The sequence below is a fragment of the Mustela nivalis genome (assembly GCF_964662115.1).
Source record: "Mustela nivalis genome assembly, chromosome: 18".
NCBI classification, from domain to species: domain Eukaryota; kingdom Metazoa; phylum Chordata; class Mammalia; order Carnivora; family Mustelidae; genus Mustela; species Mustela nivalis.
The window spans coordinates 14,321,452-14,346,496 of NC_139037.1; positions in this window are offsets into that span (position 1 = coordinate 14,321,452).

Sequence of the window (25,045 nt, forward strand, 5' to 3'; positions counted from 1 at the left end):
ATTGCATATTCTTGTCTCCTTTGTCAAAGATTAACCATATCATTGTGGGATTATTTCTGGTCGAACGATATGTCGAACTATATGTCTATTTTTGTGTCCATACCCTACTGTTTTGTAGTATCTGTCAAGTCTGGGATTTGATACCTCCAGTTTTGTTCTTCTTTTTCAAGATTACTTTGGCTATTTAGGGTCTTGGGTGGTTACATACAAATTTAGGATTACTTTTTAGTTCTGTGAAAAGTGCTATTGGTATTTTGATAAGGGTATGGTTTCTAAGAAATTGCTGCTTACTGTATTGTATGCAGCTGTTTTTAGAATAGCAGAAAATAAGATACTTCCTAGAATATGGAAAGAAGTAGGTAATATTTCAAAAATAATTCTGGAGTTTTACTACAACAGTGTAAAAGTATGGAATGTGAGGTGTGAAAACAAATTGCTTAGATTTCCTGCTGCAAGGAACATAATTCACTGATGGGCCCACCCGCTGCCTTTTAGACCCACTCTCAAGTTCATGCCAAGGCCATGAATCCCAAGTGACCCTTACAGGCATTGTAAGGCAGGTCTTTTACAATGAGATGCAGGACTCCTTTACTGGGATATTTTGTCTCAAGGACTTCCCATTAGTTGGGCCAAAACTTTCTTGAACTGTGCTACAGTCTCATACTCTTCCCACCCAGGCCTCTTTTCCTTCCCTTTTCCTATCACAATCTGAAGGCTCTCTTCTTCCTTTCTCATCACTGATTATAAGCTAATCCCCAGATCTTTTGCTTGTCTAATCCTATTTGTCAGATGCTTGTTAGAAGCCTCAAACCAGCACAAAAACACAGGCGTACAGTACTGACAGAAAATGGACCAAAATGATGACTTAAAGAAAAAAAAATGTTCTTACAGAAAGATTCCTGATACTATATGTAGATACTCTGTCCTTTTTAGGAGCTAGGGTTTAATTCTTCTTTCCAGTGTGGGATGGGCTTAGTGACTTGCTTCCAATGAACAGAGCAGTATCTGCCAGTAACTCCCTTTAAAATACCAATCCCTGCTCCACACAGACACGGGAACCTTTTTAGACATTTTTTCATAAAATCCCCAGTTGAAGTTTTAAAGATTTTTTTTTTTAATTTATTTGACAGAATTCACAAGTAGACAGAGAGACAGGCAGAGATAGAGGAAGAAGCAGGCTCCCTGCTGAGCAGAGAGCCGGATTCCCGGCTCTATCCCAGGTCCCTGGGATCACCACCCAAGCCAGAAACAGAGGCTTTAACCCACTGAGCCACCCAGGTGCTCCCCACCCCGAGTTTGAAGTTTTAATACTGTAAATTTATTGTATATCTGTTTATCTACCATTTATATACTCATGTTTTATGCATAAGAAGAATTAAATTTTTTTGCCCATAGGAATGAATTTTTACTCCCCTAAGGGTGTAAATAACCCCGACTGAGAATGCACAGAACAGAGTATGGAAAGGGAAAATTTCTATCTTGTTGTGGAGAAATCTGGCAGACACCACATTAACAAAGTGATCACATTTAACGTCACCAGTGATAAATCCTGTTAATGCCATGTATACCCAGTATGATACTGTGAGAAGGGTATTTTGCCTTTGTAGGAGTCTTCCCCAGAACACATAACCCATGTGTCATCACAAGAAAACATCTAACCAACCCAAACTGAGGGACAGTCTATTAAATATCTGGCCAGCACCCTTCAAAAGTGTCAATGGAGGGGCGCCTGGGTGGCTCAGTGGGTTAAACCACTGCCTTCGGCTCAGGTCATGATCTCAGGGTCCTGGGATTGAGTCCTGCATTGGGCTCTCTGCTCAGCAGGGAGCCTGCTTCCCTCTCTCTCTCTGCCTGCCTCTCCATCTACTTGTGATTTCTCTCTGTCAAATAAATACATAAAATCTTAAAAAAAAAAAAAAAGGAAAAAAAAGTGTCAATGGAATAAAAAACAAGGCAAGACAGAGAAACTGTCCCAGATCATTCAAGACTAAGGAAACATGACTAATAAATGTAATGTGTTATCCTAGATCCTTGCACAGAAAAAGATCACTCGGAGAAAAATGGGTGGAATATGAATGAAGTCTGTTGTTTAGTTAATAGTATTTTATCAGTGTTAATTTCTTAGTTTTGACAAGTGTACCATGGTTTTTCAAGATAATATTAGGGAAAGCTGGAGGAACGGTAAAAGGGAACTCACTCTGCTGTCTTTGTAACTTCTCTGTAAATCTAAAATTATTACAAAATTAAAAGTTAAAAAGAGTATTCAAAGAATAAAGATCATCTATATTCATTACATGAAAATAATGGTGCAGGTATTAAAAGAGAAGTAAATATATATAGATGGCTAGAATTATAAATATTAATCTAATCTGAAAATATGAGTTTTGTAGATGTATTAGTAAATGAAAAAATATAGTAGGTGTAATATTTCTCAAATTAGTCAAGCTGTGATACAGTATCTCATGACATCTGTGCACAATTAATTCAAATTGTCCCGGATATAAGCAGAGTCACATGTATTCAAAACTGGCTGGAGAACCATAAAAAATATTGATAAACCATAAAAGGAAATGTATCAATGTCTAGGTGCTCCAAGAATCAGTGTTATGTCCTTATATAGCTGCTGCATTAATGATGTAGAAAAGGGAGTTAAAAACCATGTTAATGAAATTCACAGATTATATTAAATTGCAAATAGCAGTAAGGGCAGTAAAGCAATATAAAGGTACCTAGAGAACTTAAAATATGGAGTGGAGGGGCACCTGGGTGGCTCAGTCGGTTACATGCCTGCTTTTGGCTTAGGTCATTATCCCAGGGTCCTAGGATCCACTCCCACATTAAGCTCCCTGCTCTGTGGGGAGTCTGCTTCCCCTTCTCCCTCTGCTGCTTGCTCACTGGCTCTCTCTTTTGCTCTCTCAAATAAATAAATCTTGGGGAAAAAAAGAAGGAAAGATGGAGTGGAGACAACAAAATGAGATTCTGCCCCTCCAACATAGAAATTACTACTGCATTAGGAGAAAAACAATAAAACAGAATAGGTGTTCAAAGGGAGTGCGATCTGAAAGTCATCAAATGGTCAAAAAGACCTGAGGGGGAAAATGAATAACAAAGTAGATATGAATTTATGAAACAGTGCTTTTGAAAATTATGGCTACATATATTATATACCATAAAGGAAGAATAACATGTCTGCTCTTCAGACCTCTAGTAAAATGACATCTGGAAGACCGAATTTGTTTTGTGCCAGGTTGGTACCTAACTACTATCGACAAAACAGAAGTAGTAATAAAAATGATTAAGCCTTAGAACACTGCTGACAAGTATATTTATCTTCAGCAAATTACACTGAGCTTTTTTTTTTTTAAAGATTTTATTTATTTATTTGACAGAAATTACAAGTACACTGAGAGGCAGGCAGAGAGAGAGAGAAGGAAGCAGGCTCCCTGCTGAGCAGAGAGCCCGATGCGGGACTCGATCCCAGGACCCTGAGATCATGACCTGAGCCGAAGGCAGCGGCTTAACCCACTGAGCCACCCAGGCGCCCCAACACTGAGCTTTTTTTTACCAGTCTTTACATTCATAACTGCTGATTCTAGTTTATATCCCATATAGGTGACCCTTCGTCAAACATACAACTTAAACTAAGCCTCAGAGCACATTACCTAACTCTTTTTAACCTTCTCCTTTGTCTCCCAGATTAAGTTTACAAGTGCTTTGTAATTTCTTATTTTCATTAAGATTAGTATAGCCTCTCTTGATTACTTACTAAAACTGAATGAAACTTATGTCACATCTGTATCCCAATGATGTAAGCTTTGTTTGCAAATACATGTGTATGCTTCTACCAGCAGCTATAGAACAAAGAGCATAAACTAGAGTAACATCTGAGAAGTGTGCTGCAGTTGAGACCTAACTGAATAACAACCATTAAAAAAAAAAAAACCCCACACAGATCAGAATTCTAATAGCAGTGCAATGTTCCAGTGATCACAGCATATATCAGGAAACCCCAAGACATTATCACCTATTGGCAAGGAGTCATTCAGAATAATATATGAAGAAATCACTTTTCTGGATGACTACATATACTTATTAAGTATTACATAATAGATGCTTTTGAAAATTTTTCTCAGTACAAAAAAATCTATGAATTATTATCTTTATGGTTTAAGAATATGCCTTTCTATAACTTCTATGTGGAAAATGTATAATCCTGAGGGCATAAATAATACTTAGGCTCAGTAGGTTACAAGGAAAATATTTATGAGAATCAGTGATTTAGAAGAAATATTTGAGATCTTGTCTCAACCCCCTCCTCTTAAGTGTAAGATCATGGAGTGCACCAAGATGAAGGAAGGAATACCCTCCATGGTTGGGGAAAGGGTATTAAATAATAAATTGATGTTATCTTTTTAAGAAACTGAGGAGAAGCCTACATTGGACGGGAGACTGGACCGAATGAATTCTAAGGTCCCTCTCCATGTTTTGAAGATATTTTGTGTGAATTATTTGGCTGCTTCAGTGCCTATAGCGTACAAATGTGATATGTTTGTCTTAAAATCTTTATAAAACTAAACAATATCATCTATCCCCATATTTTCAACAAACTGCCCCACTGTAGAGATAAAGCTCTTCAGTATAAAATTGAGCAAGTATCATATATATACAACAAAAATGTATAAAGTATATCAAGAACTGCTCCCTCAGTTCAGTCTCTAGTTGCCTAGGTGTTATGCTTGATTATTGAATTATTTACTACAGAAGAACTTGGCCTTAACCCTCATATAATACAGAACCCTGAACATCAGAAGTGTAGGGAGGTTAAAAGGCTAGATGTAAGCAGCACAGTTATCATTAATTCTTTGAAAAACTTTGTGACAATAAATAAAAGGGGGAATGGTGCTTCTGTACCTGAAATAGTTCATACAGTTCAGTATTTTCTTAAGACATTTCTATAGTAAACTCCAAAAAGTTGCATTCTTTATGTTCTTTGAGGTGACCCTGTCATAATTTTATCCTAACCCATCTGCAGAGGCATAGCTGTCATTTCTACAGTCATTTCAACAATAGATCGTAAAACTGATCATGTCCACTGACTTAACTCACAGAAGAATCTAATTTAATATTGATATTAAGTATCTAATTTTGCTCATCTGGGGCCTAATATTTTTAGAGAGGCACATATTTCTCAATATCCTTGTCACCCTAGTTGCTATTTGTTACCATTTTTAAATTTTTTATTTAGGTCTTAACATCTGCATCTCCCTTAGAAGCTGAGACTAGATCCTTGATCATGAGTTCTTTGCTGCGTAGGATATATTTTATCTTTAAATCTTTTGCAGTGGTATAGCTAGCATATTGAGAACTATTTTGAATATTTATATCTGAGAAGGGCTCTTAATCATTTGGCAAATATTCTTCCATAAAAACAATAGACATGACTTCTGGCCCTTGCCAACTTCCTGTATTTTCATCAAATGATTATTATAATAGATCACAAAACAGAGAAATAACCTGAGCAACAACAACAAAAAAGTATTTGTTATAATCAAATGCAAACTTGATTAAATGGTAGTAAGATTAAATTGTCTGGGTTTTTTGTTTATTTGCAGTAGCAAGATTTTACTCATTTCATTTTGCAAACTTGCAGATTTCTCTGGACTTGCCTTTAATGTTTGTATCAGGATGGGTGATAGATTTCTCATATTGGCTCTACCACCTTAAAACATCTCTGAATCTAAGTGCCAAGTAGACTTCCTGATTCTTTAAATTTCATCCTAAGACCTGTTGACTTAGCCTATGACTGCCGACTCTCCCATAATAAACCAGTCAAAATCCACCCTCTAAGATATCCCCAGATTTCTCTGTTTCATTCATTCTGAAGCTAGTTATCATGGTCTTGCTTTACCAGCTGTTACCACCTGTGATGCATGTCTTTATATAGACATGAAGTACCCCATGTAACTCTGTAAATAAACTCTGTATTGCTAAATATTTTATATTTGTAAACAACAATCTATATATAACTTTTGGTTAAATGTAGCATATATTTATTTCTAACATGCTTACTACTGCCAAGATATAATAAGAGTTCTGGATTCTTTATAAAAATGGCAAAAAAGGAGAAACGTTCTTCTTTTGCTCCTATAGTAATTCTGAAGATGTTCAGCAAAGTTGTAAAACTTGGATCCTCACCACAGTTAGTCATGAAAAGAACACATGCGCGCACACACACACACATACAGACACATGCACAAACACTTAAATGTACACATATAATGTATAGGGTTTAGGGAAAAAAGAGCTGGTATGACTTACCTCAGGAAATTTGCTGCTAGCCCTGGATTTTTTGGATTCTGATGTTGATTTTTAATGTCAATTTTGGTAGAATATGTTATTTTGTTCCATTCTGGGTGTAATCAGTGCAATCATGGTAAGAATAAATATTCTTTATGACATAAGTACAAGAAGCATAAAACTTACCATATTTTTTAAACCTACAGCTCAACCAGCATGGTATTCAGCCTCCAAAAGTAATGCCAAAGCTGGTTTTATGGGGAAGAGTGGTTGTCTACCATACATCAAATCTTAAAAAGTTTAACTTTCTGTGGATATGTCATTTATAAAATGTATAAATTTCTTCTGATTTACCAGGCTCTACTGCTTTTTAGGGTAAAGAATTACTTGTGTTTATCAAGAACCATCATTATTACATAAATTTACATTAACTTACTGTATAGGTTGACCTTAGATTCTTAAAGGGACCACTTGGAAGATGTTGGGGGATATTTTCTTGTTATTCTTATGAAAGTTAAGATTAGAATTATTGATTGCCTCCTTTTGTGTAGTTATTTCAGGAATTCATTATTTTAAAGATAGGATTACAATTTCACTTAAACAATGGGTAATTTATTCTGACTCTGGCTCCTTCACTTCTGTCTTTATCTTTTAAATTACTCAATTGTGCTCTCTCTTCAGAGAATATTCCTAAGAATTTTTTCCTAATTTCAGATTATTGTCTCTTATATTTCATACTTTCATTTAAACTAACAATATTAAAATAATTATAGAATTATCCTACTTATGGCACTAGATTTCCATATTTCCCATTTTATTTTTGTTACTCACATATCTTAATCATGGAATGAGAGCTCTATATTTTTATTTTTTATCATTGTAATCTACCTCCTATACTATGTAGGAAAAAAAGCAGTCTGCTAAACGATAAATACAAATGTACAATCATTTAGATCATTTGGAAAACTTCATCTCGTGTTTATCCTCTCTCTAATCCTTTCATCATAATTTGAATTCGTGGTTACTGTTACTTTCCTTTGCAGTGCTGTTGACATTTATAGAGGTATTTATAATAGAATTTGCAGTATGTTTTAAATTGGTGACCCCATATAGATTTCTGACGCGTGCTTGAATACTAGAAATATCTCTAAACACCACCTTTAAATGTTTTGTTTTTTCATCCCAACTCCTTCCTTCCCCCATAGCTACTCTATCTTTTCACAAAATTTAGATAAGAATAATCAGAAGAGTCACATCTTTTTCTTGTGCATAAAACCTGGGGGTAGGATATGTGTTCCATTAACTTAAACGAGTTAATGTTTATTTTAGACACTGATAAAAAGAGAAAGTAATGTGGGGTTTAATTCTATTTATTATAGTTTTTCTATTATCCAGATCATTGTTCTTTATTCAGACTTACTAATCAAATTCTAAATTGTATGAGGAACTTTACATTCACTTTCTTTTGCACTGAATTCATCACAACTGCATTTAGTCAGGCAGTATGTGATCAAAATGAAATAGATTGAAGTGTTACCTTTATAGACTCTGTCATATAGAAACCATACCATAATTTATTTTCTTAGAATTTATTTAGTGTTACAAGTTTTAAAAAATAATAATTAGGTATTAAAAATGCCTGATGATATCCAAATGTTCTTTTTTTGAAATTGCAACATAGTTGACATACAATATTATGTCACTCTCAGTTGTACAACGTAGTAATGTAACAAATCTGTACATTAAGAAATGCTCACTACAATAAGTGTAGTTACCATCTGTCACCATACAAAGTTCTTACACTATTGACTATAGTCCTTATGCCATATTTTTCATTCCCATGACTTACTTTATAATTGAAGTTTGTGTCTCTTAGTCCCCTTCACCTATCTTGCCTGTCTACCCACCTTTTGCCCTCTAGCAGCCACCAGTTGTTCTCCTTATTTATGAGTTTGTTGTTCATTTGTTTTATATTTTAGATTCCACATGTAAGTAAAATTATATGGTATCTGCCTTTCTCTGCCTAACTTATTTCACTTAGGATAGTAATTGTAAGTTTAATCTTATGAATAATATTATGAAATATCTTTTCGGTTTTTTTTAATTTTTTATTTTTTATAAACATATATTTTTATCCCCAGGGGTACAGGTCTGTGAATCACCAGGTTTACACACTTCACAGCACTCACCAAAGCACATACCCTCCCCAATCCCATAATCCCACCCCCTTCTCCCAACCCCCCTCCCCAGCAACCCTCAGTTTGTTTTGTGAGATTAAGAGTCACTTATGGTTTGCCTCCCTCCCAATTCCATCTTGTTCCATTGATTCTTCTTCTACCCACTTAAGCTCCCTGATATGAGGAAGTGGTGATGCAACATGGGGGTTTATTTATTTATTTGACAGAGAGAGAGAGCTAGAGAGGGAACCCAAGCAGGGCTAGTGGGAGAGGGAGAAGCAGGCTCCCCGCTGAGCAGAGAGCTCTAGGTGGGGCTCAATCCCAGGACCCTGGGATCATAACCTGAGCCAAAGGCAGACGCTTAACTGACTGAGCCACGCAGGCCCCCCTTTTTATATATTTTAGATATTAACTCCACATTGGATATATCACTTGCAAATATTTCTCCCATTCAGTTGGTTGCCTTTTTGTTTTGTTGATGGTTTTTTTGTTATTGTTGTTGTTGTTGTTTTGCTGTGCAGAAGCTTTTTATTTTGATGTAGTCCCAATTGTTTATTTTTGCTTTTGTTTCCCTTTCCTGGATAGAAATATTCCTGCTCTTGTCATTCTCAAACATCATTATGATGTAAATCCTAGATTTTATGCAAAGCCTATATGGTTTATTTGATGTGGATTATTTAGGAAAAATTAGGATTGCTGGTAATCAGTTATCTTTCTCTTAGTTCTTCTTTATATATGAATTGGTAGTGAGTTTATAGTTTTCATGGACCTAGTGTCAGGCTGTATTAACACAAGGTTTCAAATTCTGCTATCTTGAAAATGTGAAGGTAGCATCCTTTTGTTTGTTAGTTTGTCTTTCAATAATGAGATTAACTCTGGACTCCAAGATCAGTTATGGGTGTTGCATAGTTTTTCATTCTTGAGACTAGTTCATACAAAACTGTAGATTTATTTGTTATTTATTTATTATTAAGTAAACTCTGCACTTCGATCTCACAACCCCAAGACCAAGAGTCATATGCTCTACCAACGGAGCTAGCCAGATAACCCTAAATCTTTAGATTTAAATATAATTTACAGGGATGCCTGGCTGGCTCAGTCCAAAAAGAGCGTCCAACTCTTTTTTTTTTTAATATTTTATTTATTTTTTTGACAGACAGAGATCTCAAGTGGACAGAGAGGCAGGTGACGGGGGCGGGGAGCAGGCTCCCTACTGAGCAGAGAGCAGGATGCAGGGCTCCATCCCAGGACCCAAGATCATGACCTGAGCCAAAGGCAGAGGCTTTAGCCCATGGAGCCCCTCAGGCGCCCCAAGCATCCAACTCTTGATTTTGGCTCAGGTCATGATCTCAGGGTCCTAAGATCAAGCCCCAAGTGGAGCTCTGTGCTGGTCTTCGAGCCTGCTTAGGATTCTCTCTTTCCCTCTTCCTCTGCCCCTCCTCCACCTGAAATCAGGCAAGGGTCTGTCTAAATAAATAAATAAATAAATAAATAAATAAATAAATATTGTTCTTTCCAATCTCTCTATGAACTATGAACTATGAACCCTTTAGGTTCATAGTTTTCTACTATTGGATTTACTTACTGGTATCTTATATAACGGTCTTACTCTTTTTATTATTGGCTTTTTCACAGTAAGTTAAGCAAAAGGGCTATTTAACATTCTACAAACTCTCATTTGTTGTGCTTTATAGTCATCCTATCCCACTTCCATCTGAATATATATATTTTTTAAAGATTCTATTTATTTATTTGACAGAGATCACAAGTAGGCAGAGAGACAGGCAGAGACAGAGAGGAAAGCATGCTCCCTGCCAAGTGGAGAGCCCAATGTGGGACTCCATCCCAGGACCCTGGATCATGACCTGAACTGAAGGCAGAGACTTAACCCACTGAGCCACCCAGGAGCTCCTTTCTGAATCTATTTTTAATTCCTTCTGATTTCCTTTAATTCCTCTATTGGGCATTATTTCATTTTGCTTTTTTTGTCTCTTTCTTCCTTGATGGTTAGCCTATTATGTCATTTCATTCTCCCATTTTTAAAATAGTTGCTATACACATCTTTCTTTTATTCATTTCTCATTTATTCATTTCATTTTTTTTTTTAAGATTTATGTATTTTAGACAGAGAGCACCAGTGGGTGAGGCTGAGGGAGACAGAGAGAGAATCTGAAGTAGACTCTGCACTGAGCATAGAGCCCCAGGCAGGGCTCGCTCCAAACCACTATCTTATGACGCAGCATCATGACCTGTGCTGAAACCAAGGATTGGGCACTTAACCAACTATGCCACCCAGTTTCATTTCACTTCACCCCATTCATTTCATTTCATTCATAATATTTTTCATTTTAATTGTTTTTTTTTTTTCAAAAATACAACATTTCTGGGGCGCCTCGGTGGCTCAGTAGGTTAAGCCGCTGCCTTCGGCTCAGGTCATGATCTCAGGGTCCTGGGATCGAGTCCCGCATCGGGCTCTCTGCTTGGCGGGGAGCCTGCTTCTTCCTCTCTCTCTCTGCCTGCCTCTCTGCCTCTATGCCTACTTGTGATCTCTGTCAAATAAATAAATAAAATCTTTTAAAAAAATACAACATTTCACTGTGTCTAGTTTAACTGCAACCTCCTTTATATCATAGATTTGATTCATTTGTGGTTACAAACTCCCAAGTATTTTCCCACTTATAAATATGCTTGCATTTGTTTTTATAGGTTAAAAACTCAAGATGAAAGACAAGCCCATGGGCAACTTATAAAAGGGAATTTATGCTAATTTGGGAGTGGCAGAAATTGAAATAGCATTATGGGTTCATCGTAGAGCTGCTTGGAGGACTTGGTTAAACTAAACAAAGTTATTCAGTGCATTGCTTAGGCTGACACTTACTTATGCCTGTGCTTTTTTTTTTATCAGAACTCCTGCTTTTAAAACAGGGATGCTTTGGCTTGGAAGCCCATTTTAAATTGCACTATAAACACATCTCAACTCTTAAAGATTACTTAAAAGGATAAAGGGATGGATAAACTCTATCCATGAAAATCAGTTCAGATCTGAAAGATAGACACATTTCAAAATGCTTTAGTACTTTAGTGAAACATGTCTATGATCTCATTAGAAGTGGTTTCACTGAAGCAAATATACTTAGGTTTTCATCTCTCCATTGTTTTAAACTAATTCTGTAGACTTGTTATCACATTGTCAGTAAGATTCTGCCCTTGAACCACAGCAAATTCTGCTTCATAGTCACCCAGAAATATGTCCAGCTTTCTAGATATTCAAGTATCCTCTTCCCTAATGGTTTACCTTGGGTGGGCTATATCATTTAATAAATCTTGTTTATTCTTACTATATGGGTTCACTTTCAGGTCTATAATTTTCAAATATAGAATAAAAGCTGCCATTTACACAAAAAGTATATTTACCCAGGTATTTACATGTATATTGATAATTGGGGCTTATTTTTCCAAAGAGTAAGGATTCTTGAATAAAATTTTGAGAGAATGAAAACTCAAGTTTTAGAATTGTATTTTTTTTTATATTCTAACTTTAACTTTATTCAAATTCTTATAGATTCCCCTTATAGAGTCAGCAGGAAAAACATTATTTCCCATACATACCCAAATGGGTGACTACAGAAGTCAGTAGGAAAAAAACAATTTCTTAAATGGGCATAGATAACTTAAGTATAGATAACATATGTGATTTCTTTTTAAATGATATTTTAATAATATAAAGTTAAAGCTTCAATTATAAAAAAAATAGTTAAACTACAGTTGTCCCCAAATTGTAAGTTTAATCTTATGAATAATATTATGAAATATCTTTTTGGTTTTTTTAAAATTTTTTATTTTTTATAAACATATATTTTTATCCCCAGGGGTACAGGTCTGTGAATCACCAGGTTTACACACTTCACAGGACTCACCAAAGCACATACCCTCCCCAATGTCCAAAATCCCACTCCCTTCTCCCAAATCCCCTCCCCCCAGCAACCCTCAGTTTGTTTTGTGAGATTAAGAGTCACTTATGGTTTGTCTCCCTCCCATTCCCATCTTGTTTCATTTATTCTTCTCCTACCCACTTAAGCCCACATGTTGCATCACCACTTCCTCATATCAGGGAGATCATATGATAGTTGTCTTTCTCTGCTTCACTTATTTCGCTAAGCATGATATGCTCTAGTTCTATCCATGTTGTGGCAAATGGCAAGATTTCATTTCTTTTGATGGCTGCATAGTATTCCATTGTGTATATATACCACATCTTCTTGATCCATTCATCTGTTGATGGACATCTAGGTTCTTTCCATAGTTTGGCTATTGTGGGCATTGCTGCTATAAACATTCGGGTGCACGTGCCCCTTTGGATCACTACGTTTGTATCGTTAGGGTAAATACCCAATAGTGCAATTGCTGGGTCATAGGGCAGTTCTATTTTCAACATTTTGAGGAACCTCCATGCTGTTTTCCAGAGTGGCTGCACCAGCTTGCATTCCCACCAACAGTGTAGGAGGGTTCCCCTTTCTCCACATCCTCGCCAGCATCTGTCATTTCCTGACTTGTTGATTTTAGCCATTCTGACTGGTGTGAGGTGATATCTCATTGTGGTTTTGATTTGTATTTCCCTGATGCCGAGTGATATGGAGCACTTTTTCATGTGTCTGTTGGCCATCTGGATGTCTTCTTTGCAGAAATGTCTGTTCATGTCCTCTGCCCATTTCTTGATTGGATTGTTTGTTCTTTGGGTGTTGAGTTTGCTAAGTTCTTTATAGATTCTGGACACTAGTCCTTTATCTGATATGTCGTTTGCAAATATCTTCTCCCATTCTGTCAGTTGTCTTTTGATTTTGTTAACTGTTTCCTTTGCTGTGCAAAAGCTTTTGATCTTGATGAAATCCCAATAGTTCATTTATTCCCTTGCTTCCCTTGCCTTTGGCGTTGTTCCTAGGAAGATGTTGCTGCGGCTGAGGTCGAAGAGGTTGCTGCCTGTGTTCTCCTCAAGGATTTTGATGGATTCCTTTCGCACATTGAGGTCCTTCCTCCATTTTGAGCCTATTTTCGTGTGTGGTGTAAGGAAATGGTCCAATTTCATTTTTCTGCATGTGGCTGTCCAATTTTCCCAGCACCATTTATTGAAGAGGCTGTCTTTTTTCCATTGGACATTCTTTCCTGCTTTGTCGAAGATTAGTTGACCATAGAGTTGAGGGTCTATTTCTGGGCTCTCTATTCCGTTCCATTGATCTATGTGTCTGTTTTTGTGCCAGTACCATGCTGTCTTGATGATGACAGCTTTGTAATAGAGCTTGAAGTCCGGAATTGTGATGCCACCAACGTTGGCTTTCTTTTTCAATATCCCTTTGGCTATTCGAGGTCTTTTCTGGTTCCATATAAATTTTAGAATTATTTGTTCCATTTCTTTGAAAAAGATGGATGGTACTTTGATAGGAATTGCATTAAATGTGTAGATTGCTTTAGGTAGTATAGACATTTTCACAATATTTATTCTTCCAATCCAGGAGCATGGAACATTTTTCCATTTCTTTGTGTCTTCCTCAATTTCTTTCATGAGTACTTTATAGTTTTCTGAGTATAGATTCTGTGCCTCTTTGGTTAGGTTTATTCCTAGGTATCTTATGGTTTTGGGTGCAATTGTAAATGGGATTGACTCCTTAATTTCTCTTTCTTCTGTCTTGCTGTTGGTGTAGAGAAATGCAATTGATTTCTGTGCATTGATTTTATATCCTGACACTTTACTGAATTCCTGTATAAGTTCTAGCAGTTTTTGGAGTGGAATCTTTTGGGTTTTCCACATATAGTATCATATCATCTGCGAAGAGTGATAATTTGACTTCTTCTTTGCCGATTTGGATGCCTTTAATTTCTTTTTGTTGTCTGATTGCTGAGGCTAGGACCTCTAGTACTATGTTGAATAGCAGTGGTGATAATGGACATCCCTGCCGTGTTCCTGACCTTAGCGGAAAAGCTTTCAGTTTTTCTCCATTGAGAATGATATTTGCGGTGGGTTTTTCATAGATGGCTTTGATGATATTGAGGTATGTGCCCTCTATCCCTACACTTTGAAGAGTTTTGATCAGGAAGGGATGCTGTACTTTGTCAAATGCTTTTTCAGCATCTATTGAGAGTATCATATGGTTCTTGTTCTTTCTTTTATTGATGTGTTGTATCACATTGACTGATTTGCGGATGTTGAACCAACCTTGCAGCCCTGGAATAAATGGAATAAATCCCACTTGGTCGTGGTGAATAATCTTTTTAATGTACTGTTGAAACCTATTAGCTAGTATTTTGTTGAGTATTTTCGCATCTGTGTTCATCAAGGATATTGGTCTGTAGCTCTCTTTTTTGGTGGGATCCTTGTCTGGTTTTGGGATCAAGGTGATGCTGGCCTCATAAAATGAGTTTGGAAGTTTTCCTTCCATTTCTATTTTTTGGAACAGTTTCAGAAGAATAGGAATTAGTTCTTCTTTAAATGTTTGGTAGAATTCCCCCGGGAAGCCGTCTGGCCCTGGGCTTTTGTTTGTTTGGAGATTTTTAATGAATGTTTCAATCTCCTTACTGGTTATGGGTCTGTTCAGGCTTTCTATTTCTTCCTGGTTCAGTTGTGGTAGTTTATATGTTTCTAGGAATGCATCCATTTCTTCCAGATTGTCAAATTTATTGGCGTAGAGTTGCTCATAGTATGTTCTTATAATAGTTTGTATTTCTTTGGTGTTAGTTGTGATCTCTCCTCTTTCATTCATGATTTTATTTATTTGGGTTCTTTCTCTTTTCTTTTTGATAAGTCGGGCCAGGGGTTTATCAATTTTATTAATTCTTTCAAAGAACCAGCTCCTAGTTTTGTTGATTTGTTCTATTGTTTTTTTGGTTTCTATTTCATTGATTTCTGCTCTGATCTTTATGATTTCTCTTCTCCTGCTGGGCTTAGGGTTTCTTTCTTGTTCTTTCTCCAGCTCTTTTAGGTGTAGGGTTAGGTTGTGTACCTGAGACCTTTCTTGTTTCTTGATAAATGCTTCTATCATTATATATTTTCCCCTCAGGACTGCCTTTGTTGTGTCCCACAGATTTTGAACCGTTGTATTTCATTATCTCTTGTTTCCATGATTTTTTTCAATTCTTCTTTAATTTCCCGGTTGACCCATTCATTCTTTAGGAGGATGCTGTTTAGTCTCCATGTATTTGGGTTCTTTTCAAACTTCCTTTTGTGGTTGAGTTCTAGCTTTAGAGCATTGTGGTCTGAAAATATGCAGGGAATGATCCCAATCTTTTGATACCGGTTGAGTCCTGATTTAGGACCGAGGATGTGATCTATTCTGGAGAATGTTCATGTGCACTAGAGAAGAATGTGTACTCTGTTGCTTTGGGATGAAATGTTCTGAATAGATCTGTGATGTCCATCTGGTCCAGTGTGTCGTTTAAGGCCTTTATTTCCTTGCTGATCTTTTGCTTGGATGATCTGTCCATTTCAGTGAGGGGAGTGTTAAAGTCCCCTACTATTATTGTTTTATTGTTGATGTGTTTCTTTGATTTTGTTATTAATTGGTTTATATAGTTGGCTGCTCCCACGTTGGGGGCATAGATATTGAAAATTGTTAAATCTTCTTGTTGGACAGACCCTTTGAGTATGATATAGTGTCCTTCCTCATCTCTTATTATAGTCTTTGGCTTAAAATCTAATTGATCTGATCTAAGGATTGCCACTCCTGCTTTCTTCTGATGTCCATTAGCATGGTAAATTCTTTTCCACCCCCTCACTTTAAATCTGGAGGTGTCTTCGGGCTTAAAATGAGTTTCTTGGAGGCAACATATAGATGGGTTTTGTTTTTTTATCCATTCTGATACCCTGTGTCTTTTGACAGGGGCATTTAGCCCATTAACATTCAGGGTAACTATTGAGCGATATGAATTTAGGGCCATTGTATTGCCTGTAAGGTGACTGTTACTGTATATGGTCTCTGTTCCTTTCTGATCTACCACTTGAAGGCTCTCTCTTTGCTCAGAGGACCCCTTTCAAGTTTTCCTGTAGAGCTGGTTTGGTGTTTGCAAATTCAGTTTTTGTTTGTCCTGGAAGCTTTTAATCTCTCCTTCTATTTTTAATGATAGCCTAGCTGGATATAGTATTCTTGGCTGCATGTTTTTCTCTTTTAGTGCTCTGAAAATATCATGCCAGCTCTTTCTGGCCTGCCAGGTCTCTGTGGATAAGTCAGCTGCCAATCTAATATTTTTACCATTGTATGTTACAGACTTCTTTTCCCGGGCTGCTTTCAGGATTTTCTCTTTGTCACTGAGACTTGTAAATTTTACTATTAGGTGACGGGGTGTGGGCCTATTCTTATTGATTTTGAGGGGCGTTCTCTGAACCTCCTGAATTTTGATGCTTGTTCCCTTTGCCATATTGGGGAAATTCTCCCCAATAATTCTCTCCAGTATACCTTCTGCTCCCCTCTCTCTTTCTTCTTCTTCTGGAATCCCAATTATTCTAATGTAGTTTTGTCTTAAGGTGTCACTTATCTCTCGAATTCTCCCCTCTTGGTCCAGTAGCTATTTGTCCCTCTTTTGCTCAGCTTCTTTATTCTCTGTAATTTCTCTATATCACTAATTCTTTCTTCTGCCTCATTTATCCTAGCAGTGAGAGCCTCCATTTTTTATTGCACCTTATTAATAGCTTTTTTTATTTCAACTTGGTTAGATTTTAGTTCTTTTATTTCTCCAGAAAGGGCTTTTATATCTCTCGAGAGGGTTTCTCTAATATCTTCCATGCCTCTTTCAAGCCCGGCTAGAACCTTGAGTATTGTCATTCTGAACTCTAGATCTGACATATTACCAATTTCTGTATTGATTAGGTCCCTAGCCTTCGGTACTGCCTCTTGTTCTTTTTTTGTGTTGAATTTTTCCGTCTTGTCATTTTGTCCAGATAAGAGTATATGAAGGGGCAAGTAAAATACTAAAAGGGTGGCAACAACCCCAGGAAGATATGCTTTAACCAAATTAGAAGAGATCCCAAATCGTGAGGGGGGAGAAAGGGGATAAAAAGAGGTTCAAAAAGGAAGAAAGAAAAAAAAAGAAAAAAGAAAAAAAAAAGAAAAGAATTAAAAAAAAAGACAACACCTAAGAAAAATATAATATATATATATATATATATTAGATAAACTAGTTAAAGAACATTAGAAAAGAATAAGGTAAAAGTTAAAAAAAAAAATTTTTACCAGAAGGCGAGAAAAAAAAAAAAAACAAAAAATGAAAAAGAAAAAAATTAAATTAACTGCAAGACTAAAGAAAATCACTGGGAAAAAGCCATGAGTTCCGTGCTTGGCTTTCTCCTCCTCTGGAATTCTGCTGCTCTCCTTGGTATTGAAACCACACTCCTTGGTAGGTGAACTTGGTCTGGGCTGGATTTCTTGTTGATCTTCTGGGGGAGGGGCCTGTTGTAGTGATTCTCAAGTGTCTTTGCCCCAGGGGGAATTACACCGCCCTTACCAGGGGCCCGGGTGAGTAATCCGCTGGGGTTTGCTTTCAGGAGCTTTTGTTCCCTGAGCGCTTTCCGTAGAGTTCCAGAGGACAAGAATACAAATGGCGGCCTCCTGGTCTCCGGCCCTGAGGAGCCGAGAGCCCAGGGCCCCACTCCTCAGTGCGCCCTCAGAGAACAGCGCCCAGTTACTCCCGTCTGCCTGACCTCCGGCCGCGCTCCGAGCTCACCGAGCCTGCAACCGGTTCAAGGTCACCCCGAGCTGCGAGCTTACTGTCGGCTCTGTCTCTGTAGCCGGCTTTCCCATTCCGATACCCGCAAGCTCTGAGACACTCAGACACCCCCGATCCTTCTGTGACCCTGCGGGACCTGAGGCCACGCTGACCCCGCGTGGGCTTCGCCCCGGCTACCCTCTGGAGCGATGTCCCTCAGCGGAACAGACTTTTAGAAGTCCTGATTTTGTGCGCGGTTGCTCCGCAGCTTGCCGGGAGTCGACCCCTCCTCCCCGGGGTCTATCTTCCCGTCGCTTTGGATTCACTTCTCCACCGGTCCTACCTTTCAGAAAGTGGTTGTTTTTCTGTTTCCAGAATTGCTGTTCTTCTTCTCTTCGATCTGCCGATGAATTTTCAGGTGTTTGCAATCTTTAGATAAGCTATCTAGCTGATCTCCGGCTAGCTGAAGTAATCTCAGCCTGCTACGTCTCCGCCATCTTGACTCCTCCTAGAATTGTATTTTTATGTAATACTGCTCTTATAGACAAAGAGAGAGAGAGGGGAAGCAGGGCATGGGGAATTGACAGAAAGAAAATAGCTTTTAAAAAATTAAATGATAGAAAGTGACGTCTGAAGAGAAGAACAACATCAAGAGTAGTAATTTCCACTACAGTTAATCTGAAGCCATGTAATTAAAACTGAGGACAGTCGATAGATAAGAATAAGACCGGAAGTAATATTTTACAGTACGATTAGCTCACTTGGAGGGTACTTAGTGCTGGTGGAAAGTGTGAAGGGGGTGGAGGAAAGAAAGCTTAGCGAAAACACTAAATTTTCTCACAGCCTTTCAAATTATTTCTGCATATCCTATTACAGTAAAGTGGGTAGAGAAGGGGCTGCAGAACAAATCATAAGAATTTTTGTATCCAGCTTTCCACTAGTCACTAAATAAAAAGTGGCAGAGGCAGTAAAAGTTGCTCTCATGTCCTGTTCATCACTATGCCATCCTCAGATGCAAATATTGTTTGACACCTTTGCAAAACTAAAATTTGATGCAAATAAAGACATATTCTCTGATTTCACATATTTTTGCCTTCCGTAATTCAGAATAACTTTGCCTTTTTCTCTTAACTTTCTGTGGAAAATCCATCTAATTCATTTTCTTTTACACAACTTAACAAATCTTAGGACTGAGTTTTTATTCTTGTATCAGAATTAACAGTGTATAGTATAATTTTCAAAAGGCAGAACTGTTCTTCTGTTCCATTGCTTCCTCTAGCTTCAGAATAAAGTATTACAATATCTTACACATGTTTTTTAAATGGACTTTCTCTTATTCTTAATCTTTTTTGGGGGTGCTGAGCAGAAAACAATAAATTTACAGAATGGCAGAATTGAGTGTTAGCTTCACTATAAAATATGCAGAGAGTGTGTATGCATGTTGGGTGTGTATTTTGAAGGAGAGAGACTGAATCATAAGCAGAAATCATTAGATAATGAATATAAGTATCAAGGTTGAGTAAGAACCCCATATCCAAATAACAAGTTGAGTTACTAAGTAAAAATCCTTTGGGATAACTAAATAGAACAGAAGTAACTATGTACCACTATTTCCATTGAATTCAATAATATTGCTCCTATATTTATAAAATTAAAATTGAAATAACATTTTTGTTAAATGGATTTTTTTTCTCCATCCATAGAATGCTCAAGTCAAAATTTTAGGATTGAAAAAAGAGATGAGAAAAATGTCATTGAAACAGTCTCCATTCAACATGTGGACAAGACAACAATAACTTTATTTCCTGTACCTCAAAAATAGTTTTTATAGAGCCCTTGAATTATTTAATCATTAAATGATTTCTCTCTCATCTTTGTAGTAAGTACTATCCCAAAAGCACAGAGTAAGAAAAGTAATTACAATATTTTATATTAAATAACATTCTATAAGATTAGCATACTTTCTAAAAGGTGTCTGTGACTTCTTTGAAGGAAACCTGTAACAAATGTATTATTTTGTGATTTTTTTTTTTCCTTTCTTCATTGTTGGCTTCTTCCTCATCCCCATTTTAATCTTTCCTTTATCTGGAAGAAGTATACATGCCTATCAAAACTATAATTTTCAAACTTTTGTCACTTCTATTCTATTTCAGTTAATCTATTTTTAGTGACAATATATGTTAGGCTGAAGACTATTGCATACAGTTTGATGGCAGCAGGGAATGTAGGAGTCACAGAAGAGTAAAGCATTAGTTGTATTCATTGGTTGGTGATTCCTCCTGTGGAAAAGCAGAAATGTTTAAAGGCCTGCAGATTTCTGAAATGTTTTTGTGGGCTTATTAAATACAGTGGTTTCCAGTATTTGGAATGATCCATGTAAAATCCCTTTGAAAATACCATGTCAGGCTGTTTACTAAAACTATCATGAAAGTTTGATGGTTTGGTAATTTACATTAAACTGGCCATTTAAAGCAGTCCTTGTATTTGAAACATGGGAATTTTTTAAAGAACTATTAGTGTGTCATTCCTTATTCTGTCCCTAAGTATTGAGCCCCACATCCAAAATACAGAAAATAGACCAAATAGAAGAAATAAGCAATTATGAGATATGTATGCTACTGCAATAAATCAAGTCATTCATGAAATGTTACAAAGTTGGTAGGATAAATTTTGAGCCCTAAGTTTCCTTCCTGCTTGTACTTAATTCATATACATGAAAAGGGACATTTCTAAAACAGGATTCTGACTATGAGTCCTAATAGTTTGGTGGATTTGTGAACCTAAAAATTGCTATCAAATATTTCAGGTTAAGCTATTTCAAAAATCTTTCTGAATTTATGACTGAGGTAACAGAAAAGTAGGGAAAATTATTTTGCAGTAGCCTAAAATTAAGATGATAAATTGGGTGTGAGTTAATAGCTGTAGCTGCCTGTAGGAATTTGCTGGTCTCAGTACCCAAGGGTTGGTGGTTTTAACTGCTATGTTAAAGCTGTGAAAGGCACAGAATTGTAGGTCTGTAGGTGAGATTCCAAGTCCTCCAAAAACTACATCTGAGGTCAAAGGGCAGAACTAAAAAAAAAAAAAAAAAAAAAAAGAAAGAAAGAAAGAAAGAAATCTTCCCAATGGAATAGTAAGAACTCAAGAAAACTTGTCTCATCAGCCCTGGGCTTTAGATTAAGGGGATAGGGGATAAAGAGAGATATGGAGACAGACAGAGAAATAGAGAGAAAAGAAATAACTAATTTCCTCTACATATTCATAGCCAGAGGCCTGCCTCCATTCCTGTTTGGGTTCAAATTTACCTTGTGTATGCAATTCAGGAATTCCTAAACTCAGAAGTTGAAATAAAAATCATCCTGGGCTGCGAAAAAAAACAAAAAAACAAAAAACAAAAATCTGGCCTAGAAAGATCCATACACACCTATAAGAAGCAAAAGCTACAATTTTGGGGGAGACGTGACTTCATTCAAGGATTCCTACAATTATAACCCCAGTTAAAAATGAACGTATAACCCAAAATTAGGAAATAAAGCAATTCATCCAAAGAGTTAACAGACAAAAGATAGCAGTATTGATGCCCATGAGTTTTCAGTAATAGCATTATCAGATAAAGGCTGTAAAATAACTGTTATAAACATTTTAAAGATATAAAAGAAGTGGAAAACAAGAGAACAGTAAGTATCAAATATCCAGGCAGATTTAAAAAAAGAACTTATAGAAATAAAAAGTTTGTTGAAATCAAAAGATCCATTCTCAAATACAAAGATTCTGAAATTTCCCTAGAGACAAAAAAAAAAAAATAAATATTTCCTTCTGAGTTGAACAGTGAGATTCCTTACAGATACTCTTTATCCAAACCACATGCCATTTCACCAGTGCCTTTTGGATCTTAACATGTGACTCTTATAACCTCTAAGAGCTAATTTATTGAGTTCTAGCAAGTCCCAAGCCAGTATGCCATGTGTTAGTTACACTGAATGGCCTCTTCAAAATAAACCACACAACACTGATGTTGATCCTGTTAGATTAAGACAAATTAAAAATCTAATACATAGTTTTGCTGTCAGGTCCTAAAGTTCAAAGGTCAATATGGTATATTGCAATAAGGCTATAGGTTACCCATACCCCAATATTTTATCATAATAAACCAAATAGGGATGAAACACCCAGCAGTAGCCCATAAATCTATTAGCAGTGAACTGTCAATGTCCTATATACCAGGGTAATTTGTTAATTCAGAGCTAGGTCTCTTTTTTCACTAGACCTTGTAAACTCCTTTCTGAAACATCAATAAACCATCTGCTTTGACTTGTTAATCAAATGACTTTATTCAGTCCAAAGCAATTTTTTCCTAATAAAAACAGAGTATTTATCTCCATGGCTATAAAAGAGGATTGTTTTCAACTGTTCACTTATAGTTAAGAAGCACATTTAGTTTGGATTGATTTCCAATGCTTCGGTCATATCTTGTCACTTTCCATTTCTTACACACAGCATCTCAGTTTAGCCATTTAGGAAAAGAAAAAACAGTCAAATTCTGAATGTGGTATGGGACCAGTGCACAAAAACTGAGGAATAAGTTTGAGGAAAGAACTCACCCCAAATACTGTAGATCAACATTTCAATATCCTGATTTCCCTCTGTCTGGAAGTTTTCTTATCTTTCTAGATAGAATGCTCATACTAGTACTGTTTCTGAACTGAGGTTTCCAGATGTTTGCCTTTTAGTCTGTATTGCTCTGTTCTGACTCACAGGGCAGATAATGTTTATAATAGAAACTTTTTATCCTCTGTTAGGCTTTATTGTGTTAGTGTAAAATAAAGTCAGGTTCAGTGAGATGGAATCTTAGCATGTGAAGCTCTGCAAAGCTACCCCAGAAAATTGACCCCCTTTTCTCCAACCCACCAAACTGACATAAATGAGTATTTCTGAGGTATCCGTGGGGATATTCTCAATGCTTTGTGAATGAGCATCTTCAGGAATCGTCACGCTTCTTGCACCCTCTGTCCTTGGAGCTTACTGCCAGCTGGCAAATGGGAGCACAGCCTATGACCTCTGACCTTGACTCAGCTCCTCTTGGACTGTTAGAAAAATGATGTCTGGGGAGAGGTCTGAGCATTTGAGTTATTACTAGATTCTGCCCTCTTAAAAAACAAAGAAGAAACTCATAGGTGTCCTTAATGAGCAGAGGCTTCAAATGCAGCACAAATCATGGTGCATTCTGGGAATTGTTTCTCTGGGCACAGCTTCCTTTTCTATTGCAAGTCCCTGAACAAAGGAAAAAATATGCAGCAAACAAAAAGTATAATTAAAATGCCTAAAGTGTTTTTACAGACTTGTTTTGATTCTTTTTATTCAGACATTATTTGGTGAGTAACCGTTTAGATTTTTTTTTGGTTGAGGTGACATCGGAGGGGAAGGATCGTCAAACAGTCCTGTTTCCTCTCAATATCCTTTTATCTACTCAGTTTTACAGTGAGGAGAAAAAAATTTCTGAGCCCTTAATCCAAGGCTTGGGCTTTTTGTTGAGCCTAAGAAAGAATAGGAAAAACATCTGAGATTTTATTGTTATAGCAATAGGTTTCTAATATTGTGACAAGTTTTTTCTAACATTTTACTTTTATTGATTTTAACATTATTCCCATGAGATTTTTCTCCTAATATTTCCATAAGAAGTATGAACCAAATACATTAAAACTAACTGCCCCTCAGCCATGAAATTCTGCCAAATTAAATATTATTTTTTCACTTAGTGCTAATGAATTAATTTTTTGAACCCCCCACCTTCAGCTTGGCACTGTGTCTTCACACTATCCACAACTAGAAGAGATTACCAGTCATGCACTCATTAATGTTCTCCACATTGTAGCTCTCCACATTGTAGTAGGTTATTTTCCTGAGGACAAGGAGAGCCTATTACTGGAAATCTTGATGAAAACAGTCCTTCAGCTATGGTTGAGTAATATGATCTTTGCGTGAGAAGAGCTGAAGGACAGATTTGCAGACTTTAATGTTAAGAAGGATAAATTGGACTGGAACAAGAATGGGAGTATCAGAAAGTAGAAGAAAATTATGTACATAATTTAAAATGTGTGTTATATTAAGCAACACAAATATATATTTTTTAAGCTTACATTGTCATTATCAAACTGGTTGCTGTGGATTCCCAGAAGCTTCTTATTAAGGGTTAATTTATGCACTTGAGTAATATTTTGGGGGTAGAGAACAGAGCATGATACAATTATATTTAGAATTCAGAATCAAAAAGCCAATTCATACAGTTTATGCCAAACAAAATATGCTTAGCTTGAATAACTTGAATTGACTGTCAGTATGCTCTCCAAATCCCTGAATGGGTAGGTTCTCTTTTAACCTTGTTGATTTGCCTTTTTGGCTTTGTTTTTCCCTAGTAACATACAGTTTGTATTTGGGTTTTGTAAAATATTTCACAGAAAGTTTTACTAAAAAAGTCAGTTATGGGACAGGAAAAAGAAAAAAAAAACCCACTGGTTTTAAGAGGCAGACTAAGTCAATGACTCAAAATCCCATGAGGATTGGACAGCACAGTTGAAGGTCATTTTTTTTTTTTTTAATCAGATGTGAAGAATCTAAGAGGGTGAATAACGTGCTGGGAAACACTATGGTTAGATTAGGTTAAAAGATCAAAGACAGTGCAGAATATTTATGAAGTTGGCTAAGCAATATGTAGAAACAAGTAATAGGGAAATAAAAAATTGACTAGAATGTCCTACCTGGCAAAGCAATAATAATATAAAAGCTAGTATATAAATGAAAGGAATACAATGATATATTTCTGTTCCTTTTAGTAGGACTACCCAAGAAAATTGTGTTGCATTTTGAAGATCTTAATAAAGGGAAATTAA